The 13068-nt window shown below is 64.0% G+C and overlaps 1 pseudogene; it reads right to left on the minus strand.

The window, feature by feature from the left end:
- Nucleotides 1-577: 577 nt before the first annotated feature.
- On the minus strand, nt 578-10897 carry LOC121078214 (annotated as a pseudogene).
- Nucleotides 10898-13068: the final 2171 nt, after the last annotated feature.

Here is a 13068-nt window from a genome sequence, read left to right on the forward strand (position 1 = left end):
GCGCGCGGCGGAACCAGCGAGAGGAGGCGGCGCCTCCTGAGGGCACAGCGCCACACAGCGCCCTCGTGGCAGCGGGAGGGTGCGGGGAGAGGAGGGGAATGGGGTGCGGGGGGAAAGGGGGGGCTGGGGGGCAGGATGGGGGGGGTTGGGGATGGGGTGGAATGGGGGTGCTTGGGGGATAGGGGGATGAGGGGCTGGGATTGGGGGGCAGGGAGGGGGCGCTATGAGGGCGCTATGGGGGGACGCTGTGGGGGACGTTATGGGGCACAGCATGGGGGACACTGTGGGGACATTATGGGGGACATGATGGGGAGACATCATGGGGGGACATTATGGGGGGTGTTATGGGGGACATTATGGGGGGACGTTATGTGGGACTTCGTGAGGGTCATCATGCGGTAACATTATGGGGGGACATTATGGGGGAACATCATGGGGGACATTATATGGGGGCATCATGGGGGCACACCATGGTGGGACATTATTAGTGCTGGCAGCAGGGTCAGGGTGGCTGAGCTCTGTCCGTGGTCACCCCACACCACCCCCCGGCCCCACATCACAGCCCCACACCAAGCACTCCTCACTCCTTTATTGCAGACGGGGCCGCCAGCACCCAGCCCTCACCCCACACCGACAGCATGGCGTGGGGGCACCTGACAGCCGTCCCCCCCCATGTCCCCATCCCAGTGCCCCCATCCCCATCTGCGGCAGCAGGTGACAGTCCCCAGCGCCTCCACACGGTGACATCCACATCCCATCCTGGCCTTGGGACCACGGCCACGGATGGGTGGTCTCGGCGGGGTGGGGGCAGCCCCGGCCCCCCGTCACAGCCACTGTAGGGAGAAGGCCTGGTCCAGCCCCAGGCCCAGCCCGCTCACGGTGAGGACCTGCGGGACAAGAGGGGACGTCCTGGGATGGCAGCGGGCAGAGATCCTTCCCTCACCGCCCTAAAAACCCTCCCTGAGCAGCACCCTCAGCCCCCTGCCAGGGCTGGGCCCCCCCCCTCCAGGACGGGGCACCCCAAACAGGGCCGCACCTGGTTGTCCAGGTAGGAGAAGGGCTTCTCCTGGCCGTTCAGGAGGACCTTGTGGGGCGGCTCCCGCACCCCGTAGATGCTCAGGGTGCCGATGGTGGCAGAGGCGGCCTCAGTGCTGGTGTGGAGGACGCTGGAGGTGAGGACGTTCTGTGGAAGGGGACAATGTGAGCACAAGGAGGCCAAGGCTCCCCCCATGCCCCCTCCCCACCATGTCCCACCTCCGTGGCGTTGAACACCAGGTAGGAGTAGCTGCCCCGCTTGAAGGTGTCCAGGCTCTCGCCGTCATCCCAGAAGAGGTCCCCCCAGGCGGTGGCACCCGGGGCCAGGGCCACGATGAGGCGCAGGGGGGTTCCCTCGGCTGGCCTCGCTGGTGGGCCCGGGTTTCTGGGGTTCAAACACATGTGCACTGTAGGGTTGGGACAGCCCAGAATAGGCGGGAGGGCTGCGACCTGCACGGGGGACCAGGACTTGAGGCACTGGGGGGCACACGCCGTGCAGCAGGTGTCTCCCCGGTGACAGTCCCCAGCCCGGGAGGCGGCAGGTGGGAGCTCACCTGGGTGGGCAGGATGGAGCCCTCGCGGAGATGCAGGTTGAGGTGCTCCAGGGGGCCGGCAGCTTCAGCATCTCCCCGCTGCTGTTCACGGAGGAGCCCTGGGCAGGTGGTGAAAGCCAAGTGGGGTCAGAGATACCATGGGGGACTCAGGAAAAGGGCCAGGAAGCAGCCACTTTGATGCCAAGCCCCACGGCTGGCACCGACACCGCAATGCTCTAACCCTTCTGCAGCCCCCCGGAGCCTCCCCTGCTGAGCAGGGACCACCCAAAACCTGATCGAGCACCGTGGCGGCACTCCTCACCGTGTAGAAGTCGTACCACACGCCTCGGGGGAAATAGCCCATCACCGAGTCCACCCCGGGCTCCAGCACCGGCGTCACCAGCAGGCTGCGGCCCACAGGAACTGCCTGTCCAGCCCGTACGTGGCCGTGTCCCGGGGAAACCTGCAGTGGGACGGAGACAACGCTCGCATCGGCTGCTATCTGCCATCCAAGTGAATCCAGCGTCTCGCCAGCTTCGTCGGGGATGCTCTTACTCAAAGAACAAAGGCCGGGTGACGGTTTCCCCGTGCAGGTGGGCACGGTGGAAAAGCGTGTAGAGGAAGGGCAGGAGGGAGTAGCGGTCAGCAGCACATCCTTCATAGCTGTCCTTGCCGCGGGTGAACGCCGTCGGGTCCTGGGCCTGGGGGAGATGTGGGGAATCAGCGACTGCCCCAGCCCCAGCCCTGCCAGGCATCCCCCTGCATCCCCCATCCCGTATTCCACATCCCAAATCCCGCATCCCGCCCGTGACCTTCTCATTCTGGGAGTTGTGGTTGCGGGAGAAGGGTAGAAGGCCCCGAGCTGCATCCAGCGGGTGCACAGCTCCTCCGAGGTGCTGCCGGAGAAGCCGCAGATGTCAGCCCCCACCAGCGGGATCCCGAAGAGGCTGAAGCTCAGCATCCCTGTGGACACATGGGCAGGGATGCTCAGCAACATGCAGGGAGTTTTGGGGTCTCTGCCACCTCCCAAATGCAGGATGGGGCGGTGCTGGGGGTCTACGTGTGCTGTGGGGAAGGACAGGGCTGTAAGTCGGTGCCACCCACCCGGGATGGAGTAATACATGTCCTTCCACTGGCTGCGGTTGTCACCCAGCCAGTGCCCCGAGTACCGGCCCTGGCTGGGGAAGGTGGAGCGGGAGATGACGAAGGGCGCTTCCCCCGGATCTGGATCAAGGCACTGGAAGGCAATGTGGAAACCCATTGCAGCAGGTGAGAGCAGCCCCCTTAATCCTCAGAGGTCGAGGGACAGCTCTGGGGGTACAAGCAGCACGGTCCCTCTCTCCCTGGGCTCAACACCAGGACCAGCTTCACCCACCCAGCCCTCCCCGCAGCCACGCACACTCCCCTGCCCTGCTGGGTTACTCCTGTGCCCGAGGCTGTGAACAGCCAGAGTGTCTCCCTTCGGGCCGGGCACTCAAACCCCAGTCCTTTTCCTACACCGTGCCAGCCCCGCAGCAGGATTTCACCCCGTCCCCTCCCCAGGGTGCTCGGGTACCTCGCCGTCGCTTCGGCCTCCATCAGCCCGTAGAGGTTGTGCAGGTTGTAGTGCACCGAGGCGTTCTGCTTCGCCGAGGCACACACCGTCTTGGCAGACAGGGAATCGCCCAGCACGGCTGCCGGGAGGGACAGTCACCGTTGGCACGTGGTGGGGGCGTGGGGACATGCAGCCCCCCGTGCTGAACGAAGTGCCCTGCTGCTGGTGCAAACTGAGCGCTGAAAGCTCCCACGGCCAGTCCCATCCCCAGTACGGCCACAAGCATGCAGTGCTCGGGTACCAGCACACGAAAGCAGGGATGGACACGTTCGGGGGTTGAAACGGAGATGTGATGTCTCTTAAAAATGGTTTTCACTCGGTTTTCAGCAACTTGAGAGCACGCAGTACCTACCAGCACAGCCTGCATTTCAGCGCCCTCCTTACCCGGCGTGTATGGGGGGCTGTCGAGCTCTCCTGGCGGGCAGCCCTCCTCAGACCCATCCATGAAGTTGGACGGCTCGTTCATGTCCTAAGCAAAGAAAATCACAGAGCAGTTTGCAGGGGGAGTTTTTAGGGATCAGCAGCATCCAGCACTAACACCCAGGGGTCGGGGCTCCCTCCCACACCAGAAGCACTGGCGGCAGCACCGAGCCCCTTTGCCCAGTGTGTACAAGGGTGAGCACGTCTGTGGGGCAGGCGTCCTCCCAGTACCCAGTGTTTGCAAAACACAATAAAGCTGCAAAACCTTTAAAAGACAGACAGACAAAGCTCCAGGATCGGGCACCATCCAACGTGGAGCCACCCAGGGCGAGGGGGCACTTACGATCCAGACACCATCAAAGGGCACGTGGGCATGGAAGCGCTGCAGGTTCTCCAGCCACCACCGGCGCGTGTCCACGTTGGAGAAGTCGGCGAAGGCCGTGTAGCCGGGCCAGACCTGCGGCGAAGGCGCAGAGCAGAGGGTTCAGCATAGGGGAACACTGCGGGGAAGTGGTGCCAGGGGGCTGTGAGCACGCTGAAGGAGCAGGGACAATAAAAACAATGATAAAATCCAAGCTGAGTGCTTTGAGCGCTGGATGCTGTATGTGCAGCATCCCCCTGGGCACCTCGGGGTGCTGGGACCCCCCATGGCTGGGCGAGGGATGGCTGCTGGAGCCCAGCATCTGCGGGCTGGGCTCGCTCTGCCTCCTCTTGCATGAGCCCTTGCACCAGCCAACAGTGGGGAGGATCTGTGATTTCCCTGTGCTTTGCCTCACTCCAGGAATTACCGCGTGAACAGCTGGGCCATATTTCTCCCTGTTTTTAGACTTCTAAAAGTTACAGGTGTGAGGAAGGGCCAGGAGGAGTGAGTGGCTGGGAAGGAGGGGATAAACTGGGAAGGAACCGCTGCAGGTCCAGAGCAGATCTGGAGGCACAACCTTGCCTCACCCCAAAAACAGGAAGGGAGAGAAATCAGATGACCGGCCTCAGGCAGAACCACCGACTCCGTTGCACTCATATGACTTCCCCGGGTGCCTCTGCCAGGGCAGGAGCTGGCTCCGGAGGTTGGTGGAGATGCCATGAGGTGAAACGCGGAGAGCTGGGAGGGCTGAGAGCAGAGCCAGGCTCTGGCCATCAGCCACCTGGCTTTTCCTGCAGCAGGAGGGAAGAAATCCTGGCCCTGCTCCTGCAAACCCCCCAGGGCTGGGATTTCCCCTGGTTCCTTACCTGCCCGATCAGCGGCTGCCCTTGGGTGGTGTTTATGAACAAACCCCGTCTCAAGCCTTCGTCGAAAGGCCAGTAGGAGCCCCGCGGGCTGGTGCTGCTGATGCCAGGGTCCTGGGAATGCAGCAGAGGGTTAGTGTGTTTCCCAGCACGGCACGGCCCCTTCCCCCTGCGATGCCAGCATGATTCAGAGGAGAAGACAACCAAGACAGGGGCAGCCGGAGCCCACACACGGTGGCTGTTTTGTCCAAGAGGAACAGAAACTTGCTTCAACACTTCCAGGCATGTTTTCTAACAAGTCACTTCTGCAAGTCCCAAGGACCCGTTACAGGGTTTTGTGGAGTTGGGGGATAAATATAAGTAATCATGTGCTTATGCAAGAAACTTCAGGTCACGGCAAGGCTGCAAAAAGGACTTCAGCCAGCTGAGGGAACCCAACCTTCCCCTCCCAGGGACAGTTTCCAGCCGAGGACCTCCAGAACCCACATCTCGTGTCCTGGCAGCAGTGAGGGGACATCACAGCTGGGTCACGAGAGCCCAGCAGCACCAGAAGGGAAGCGGGCTTCCCACATCAGGCAGCCACCAGCTGAGCAGCCTGACCCCGGCTCTGGTCACCGGTCCCTTTGCCCGCGGGGGACAAGGACCCCAGCACCCTTGGGCTCCCGCAGCAGGCAGGAGCACAGCGTGACAACCTGGCCCGTGTCTCAGCAGTCCCTGCCCTTACAGGGGATTTCCAATGGCAGTTTGCAGACACTGGTAAAATCCCCAGCCCCGGCGCTGGCTAACACCCTGCAGAGACCACCCGGGGCCACCAACTGTCCCTGTGTCCCTGCCCTGCAGCCTGGCCACAAGCCCATGAGCGAGACAAGCCGAGTACCAAGATCATAACGTAGTGCTGCCCATGCTTGTGGAGATCCTCCACCAGCGAGGGGAGGGAGGCGAATTTCTGGGGATCGAAGGTGAAGTCCCGGTACCCATCCATGTAATCGATGTCGTTCCACTGCGCGTCCTGCGGGAAATGGCTCAGAGGCACGCGGCAGCCCCCGGCCCCCATCCCTCCTCCCTCCGCAGCGCCGGGGGGTACCTGTGGGATCTGGAAGTTCCTCATGGCCCTCACGGTCTGCCAGGTCTCGTTGCTGGAGCCGTAGCCCCAGCGGCAGAGGTGGAAGCCGAGCGCCCAGAGGGGCGGCATGGCCGGGAAACCTGCAGGAGGAGACGTGGCGCATCCGAAAGCAACGGCAGCATCGCAGAGGGATGGGGAGGAAGGGGAGAGGGGGAACAGAGGTGGCCACTTGGTGTCCTGGGGGCTGGGTGGGCTGGGGTGATGGTGGGAAGCAGAGGTGATGCAGGGATGGGGACAAGTGGGAGACCACGTCGCGGTGCGGACACTCACCTATCACCTCCTGGTACTGCTGGAGCCGTGTTGGGGTCAGGCCCCAGGAAGATGGTAAAAATCCAGCACCCCCCCGATGGTCCTCCAAGTCAGAGGCCGGAGCGGGCTGCAGGGCCACCTCTGTGCAGAGTGGGGACAAACCACAGCAGGACATGGGGAGCAGCCCCGGGGACCCCAATCCCCACCGCGGGGCGAGGCAGCGCTGCTGTGACACTCAGCCTCTGGCAGAGGAGATGGAGAAATCCCTGCCTTGCCCTGATCGAACACTGAGCGGGTGTCAGGAGGCTTAAACCATCACGGACTGGGGAGATCACTGGTTATTACTGGGAGGAAGCTCTCTTTTCAAAACGTGCTCTGTAAGCTGAAGCAGCTCTGTGCTGCTCCCCCAGCTCCCACTTAAAGAGTGAGCGCACGCATCCCTCGCATCCTCCCCCAAACCTCCTCGTAGGCGAATAATGAATCGAGAGCTACTCGTACGGGCGAGCACACAGGACCTAGGGCTTTTCACAGGGCTGAGCCCTCAACCTCAGCCGCAGCATTTCCCCGCGCTCATCCTGGGGAGGGAGCATCGCTGCAACGAAGCGCAGCTGGAGCCCTGGTGCGAGCAGCGCCGTCCCAGCTGGCTGCTGGAGGGGACGGGTGGCCACTGGTGCCATCCCCGGCACGGCAGACCCCCGGGGAGTTATCAGCAGGAGGATGCCGCAGGGCACAGTGGCACAGCGGGCACAGCTGGGGACAGCGCGGGCAGCAGGCGGCATCCCCGTCGTGCCGGGGTCACCCCCGCTGCCGGCCCTCGGGGCGAGGCTGTTTCGGGCAGACGAGGAACAGGCACGGAGCTGCACGCAAGGGACTTGCTTTTCCGACGGCAATTCAGCAGCTGGGCGTGTGGTTAAACTGCTCGGCAGTTGCTAAAGAGCCTCGCTTTAGCCAGGAAACAGATGGCCTAAGCTCAATAACGGAGCCAGCAAACCACATCTTGTCCCTTTTATGGCTTCCTCCTGCCCCGAGTTCCTGAAGCTGCCCCGGGCACCTACCCATGGCGTTGCTGTTGAGGAGGAAAACCCCGTGAGCATCCCCGCCCTCCTCCAGCAGCAGGTAGAAGGGGTGAGCGCCGTACAGGTTGAACGATTCCTGCAAGCAGAGGTTGCCCGGTGAGCAGGGGAGCCCGGGAGCCATGACACGCGGGCTAACCAACGTCCCCCAAGCCACTTCTGCTGCCCGGTGCCAGCCACCACCAGCCTGGCATCTGTCACCCATGGACAAGGACAGTTTTGGAGCTGGCAGCCACAGGAGAGCGCTCGGGGCCATCGGCACGTGCGTGTTTTGCAATGGCACCGAAATCCTCCCCGGCATCTCCCCGTGACCACCTCCTGTCCCCGCCGGCTCCAAGGCTCCCACCAGCAGCCCCCTGCCCCGGGGGTACCGTGGGGGAGACGTCGCGGGCCCAGAGGGTGAGGGTGCTCCAGTCCAGGCTGTGCAGCAGGGTGCTGCGGTGCTCCCCCAGCCCGTACAGGAACCTGGAGGGCAGCGCCGTGGAGATCTGCAGGAACTGGTCAGCGAAGATCAAGGGGGGCCACGGTGGTGTTGAGCCTGCCGGGGTGACACAGAGGGGACATTAATCCTCTTGCCTATCAGGGATGTTCCCTTCCCTCTAGAAGCATCCCTGGGGAGCCAAAAGTGGCGTGCCCCATCCTACATCCACGCCCCAAATGTCTTTGGCAGGTGGCAAATTGGGGTGTGGGTGAGGGCGAGGCACAGCCTGCCCCCCCTCTGCCCCCCAGCACGGCACAGCCGTTCATTTGACACCAGCAGCTTCCACCGAGGTTATTATTAACCATCGAGGCAATGCGGCTGGGGGGTTCTCCGCCTGCTGCCTCTGATAAGCGGCTCCCAAGGAAAGGACAGACCACAGGGCCTGGCGGACGGGAGCGAGGAGGAAAGGACACGGTCCCCAGGGGCTGCTGGAGCTCACCAATGGGGCTCAGCGTGGGCAAAGCCACGGAGGGGACTGGAGCAGCACGGCAAAGCCACCAGCGGTCCTTTTCCCCTAAATCCCTGAGCCCAGAGCTTGCTGGGGGTTCCCACAGCTTGGCCAGCTCTCTACAGACACCCAAAACCAAGGCCAAGCAGGCAAAGCTGCTGCCCTTTGGTGGCCCTTTCCCCGAGCCACCAAGTTCCTTACTAGTGGTGCTTCGAGGACCCGCACCCCATGGCTGTGCCTTACTTGAGACAAGATTTTGGGCTTCTGCATCAACCTGGTGAGGATTTGGGGCACCGTGCAGCTTTGGGGAGAGGTGCTGATGCCACCCAGCCCTGCGTGGCCACGTTTCCATCCCAAGTAGCCAGGCTGTGTCCCCATGTGAGCACCACTGTCCGTGGCAAGGCTGGAGGCGATGAGTAACCATCAGCTGGAGATGCCACGACATGTTTTTCCCTAAGGAAAACCCCCAGGGGGGCACGCAGGAGCCCACTGGGAGAGAGCAGGGCTTTCCCCGTGCCCAGCGTGCAGGAGGTGGCTCTTACAGCACCGTCCCCGTGTCTCGGCGCCGCAGCAGCAGCCCGAAGGGGTCCTTGGAGAAGTCCAGGCTGTAGATGGGGTTTTCTGCTCTCTTCTCTGCCCGGGGAACCTCCAGAGGAACCTCGTACCGAGGGTTGGCTGCATCGGTTATCTGTGGGGGGGAGAGAAGATGCTCTGAAGACCAGCTTAGCAAGGGGACAAAGGGTTGGAGATGCTCTCTGAGGCCACGCACGGCCATGCCAGGAGCAAAGCAGCTGCTGGTCCCACTCTGAGCAGGGGATGGCCGCCTACAGACATGGCACAGAGGGTGCAAGGGGACAGCAGCGTGGTCACAGGCCCTGGCAGGGAACCAGAGGCACGCTCACCTTGACGTGCAGCCGCGTGTCCGTCTCCAACTCCACATCCAGCCGCAGCACCTCGATGTCCCGGGGGTAATAAGCCTTCTCCCTGCGCACCAGCAGCCCCACCATGCCCAGCGCCGTCTGGTTGAGGCTCTGCAGCGCGTAGCTGGGGAAGTCGGGGGGGTAGAAGCACCAGGGCACCCCCCTCTCGCCCCCCCGCTGCCGGGGGGGTCTCGACGAAGCAGCACCCCCGGCCCTCGCAGAGCTCCTGGGTCACCACCACGCGCCGCTCCGGGTAGCAGTCGAAGCGGTGGCTCTCGGGGACCTGGTGGCACTGGGAGGGCGGCGCGGGGCCGTGCCAGCCCCCGGACACTTGTCGCAGCACCCAGACGGTGACGGTGCTCAGCAGCACGGCGGTCAGCAGCAGCCCGCTGCCCACCCACCACGGGGCCAGCCTGCTGTGGCCGGTGGGTGTCGGGGTGTCCACATCCTCCTCCTCCTCCTCCTCCTCCTCCTGGCTCACCACCAGCCGCGGCACTGCTGTCCTCAGCTTCTGGTACAACTTCATCGTCCTGGGGCTACAGGGGAGAAGGACGGAGGCACGGGTGAAGGAACCAGCCAGGGGAAGCTCGCCAGGATGGGTTCTCTGTGCCCGATGCCCCCATTTCAGGCAGAGCATCCTGCAGCGGCTTAAATGGCACCTGGCAAACTGACGGCACCAAGAATGGCTTTGCCCGGAGCTGCCCATGCCAGGCTGGTTCTGGCCCCACCAGAGCACAAGGAGACCCTGCCACAAGGCTCCCCTGGAGACCAAGCCCCACTAGACCGAACCCCACCTTGGCTGGTGTCAGAGCATCCCCTCGAGGAGTTTTGCTCAGGCCTGGATTTATGGGCTGCAGCGTTTCCAGAAGCTGCAAGCAAAACCAAGCCCCCTTCACCCATCGGAGCAGAGCCGTGGTGCTGGGAGCAGTAAAGTGCAGAGCATCCTCTGCTCAGAGCCTCCTCTGTCGTGAGCCTCCTCTGCTCCAAGCATCCTCTCCTCTGAGCATCCCCTGCTCACGCCCAAAGCCCTGAGTCAGACGTTTTAGCCTGGGGAGGGCTGGACAAGGGCTGGCAGGGAATATGCTGTCAATCTTTGCCTCCCGCTGATAAAATATGATTTCAGAAACCTCTCAGGCAAGCATTTTCCAGCCTGGAAGCGAAGGAGAAACCCCCCTTCGTGCTGCCTGCAGGGAGCAGCCCCAGCCCTATAAATAAGGACACAACTTTTTTTTTCCCCTCCGCCTTCTGCCAAAGCGCTGGGACGCCCCTCACCTCCACCGTGCAATCTCAAAAGCTCAGCAGAAGGGATTTCGTTGGCAAGCAGGTCTCGTTCCCCATTAACCCTGCCCTGTCTCCAACACCAAAATAACTCAACCTGCCGGGCCCTGGCTGCGAGCCCCGCAGCGGCAGCGCCCACCCCGCAGCGCCCCAGCCTCGTGCGACGGGCGTTTTGTCCCCACCCCGGGGGCGACAGCAGGGCCAGGACCCTGCGATCACCCTTGCACCCCGCATGCACCCCCAGGCCCCCCAGCACGCCACCGGCCCCTGCACCGCCCTCGCACCAGGCCGCCCGCGATGCCACCGTGCGGCGGTGGCGTTTTGGGGACAAGGCGGGGGACACGGCCAGCCCTGCCAAAACGCATGGAGGGTGGGGGGCCCCCAGCCCTGCCCGGGGAGGCAGCGCTCCGGCCGTGCCAGGAGCTTACGTACACGTGTCTCCTCTTGACATTGGGGCTGCGTGCGGGCAGAGCGGGCGGGCAGGGCTCCCAGCGCTGCGGCTCTGCCCGCTGCGCCGTAAAACCCCGACAAGGCGCCCGGCGCCTACCGCTCACCTCTAGTAGCAGCGCCAGCACGCGCCTGGCGGCTGCCTCCTCGGCTGCTTTGTGCTCTTTTTGTATATAGTTATATCCACACATCCGCACCCAACGCTGTTCTGAAGCCCCGTGGTGGAGGATACGGGAGACGAGCGGTCCTATCGGTGTTCCTGTATGGCCGCAGGGTCTCCAGACCCAGCACATGCCTCCAACCCCCCCGCCTCATCCTCAGGGTTTAGCCAAAGCAGAGGGTGGAAGGGACGCCTGTGCTGACTCTTGCATCGGGGAATCTCAGTGCCTGAGCTGTTATGAGCACACAGCGAGGGGGTTAGACCCACAGCTCCCCACGACCCCAAAGCAAGCCCCGTTTTCTGCCCTGGATTTCACCAAATGCCCGTTCTCCCACACTCATCTGGCTGCCGAGCACGTGGAAGTGCACGCTCCTGCCCAGGGCTCCCCGCTCTCAGGGGACTGGGGAGCTGCTCGCTGTTTACTGTCGAAGGCCACCGCGGTCTAAAGGTCAGCAGCGAAGGCCAACAGACCTTTGGAGCAGAGCTGCTTCCTCCGGGGAATGAAAATCAAAAGTAGGAGCGGGCGTGGGCAGGTCAGCTGCCCCAGAAGCAGAATCTCGAGCAATCCCCCGTGGCGTAGGGGACCAGCAAACCCCGTCCTTGCCAAGGGAGGGGGAACAACCCCCGGTCTGCTGGGAGGCGTCCCTGCCACGGCAGCGGGGTTGGAACCGGTTGGGCTTTGAGGTTCCGTCCTACCCAACCCACCCTGTGATCCTGTGACGTGCTCGAGCGAGGATGTTTGGGGCTGGGAGCACGAAGCGCCCCGTGACGGCGCTGGCTTTGCAATGAACTTGTGACAGCCTCGCACACAAAAAAAAAGGGAGGTCAGGTTCGATGGAGGCCGTGGTTTTGGTCAGCCACCTGCCTTGATTCATCCCCTGGGCATTTGCACCTCCCCTGGGTGCCACCAAAGGACGAGGCGTTGCTTGTGCCACCGGGATGATGCCGTGGCAGCAAGCTGGACTCACAAAAAGTGTGGGTTTGGTGCAGCTGAGGCCTGGCAACACCCTGCTGGCCTCCGGGGCGGCGAGTTGCGACAGCGGGGACCATCTCGGTGCCCCACAGAGGATGGGAGGCCCTGCCAGGAGCTGCCCAGCCGGGCACCAAAATAGCCTCTAATCATCCTCGCCAGCCTCATGACTCCCAGCACGCGTCCCGGGGGCTCAGCAAAGCAGCACCGTGACCGCCCCGTGACGGGGCCCACGTGCTGCAAACCCCACGGCCTCCACCGCGCTGCGCCCCTCCATGGGGTGGGCGCCTCCACGGGGTGGGACCTCCATGGGTGGGGGGGGGAACCTCCACCGGGGGGGGGTGGGGGTGGCCTTCACGAGGGGGGTGGGAAGCTCCACTGGAGGGGGGAACTTCCATGGGGGGGGGGGGAAGTTCTACGGGGGGAGACCTCCACTAGGGGAGACCTCCACTTGGGGGGGAGAACCTCCACCGGGGGAAGCCTCCACTTGAGGGGAGATCTCCACTTGGGGGGAGAACCTCCACCGGGGGAGACCTCCACAGGGGAGGAGCCTCCACTTGGGGGGCAGCCTCCACAAGGGGGGAGAGGCCTCCACTTGGGGGGAGCCTCCACTGGGGAGGAGAACCTCCACTTGGGGGAAGACCTCCACTGGAGGGGAGCCTCCATTTGAGGGGAGCCTCCACTTGGGGGTAGACCTCCATTTGGAGGGGAGCGGAACCTCCACTGTGGGGAGCCTCCACCGGGGGGGAGACCTCCACCGGGGAGACCCTCCACGGGGGCAGAGGCCCCCACTTGGAGGTAGCCTCCACCGGCGGGGACACCTCCACTTGGGGGGGGGGAAAATTCCACCGGGGGGCGGCCTCCACCGGGTGCCAGCCTCCCCCGAGTCCAGCCTCCCCCGGGGCGCGGCTCCCCGTGACCCCGCCCCCTCGCCGTGACCCCGCCCCCTCGCCGTAGCCCCGCCCCCTCCGCCCTCCCCCTCCCGCCGCCCTTCGCCATGAATGAACCCGCGTGGGCGTGGCCGGCGGGGCGCTGACGTCACGGGGCGGGCGGTGATTGACGCGCGGCGGTGACGCGGCCGGGCCGGAAGCGGCGGCGCCTTCTGATTGGTCC

This window comes from Cygnus olor, chromosome 15 (assembly GCF_009769625.2).
Source record: "Cygnus olor isolate bCygOlo1 chromosome 15, bCygOlo1.pri.v2, whole genome shotgun sequence".
NCBI lineage: Eukaryota > Metazoa > Chordata > Aves > Anseriformes > Anatidae > Cygnus > Cygnus olor.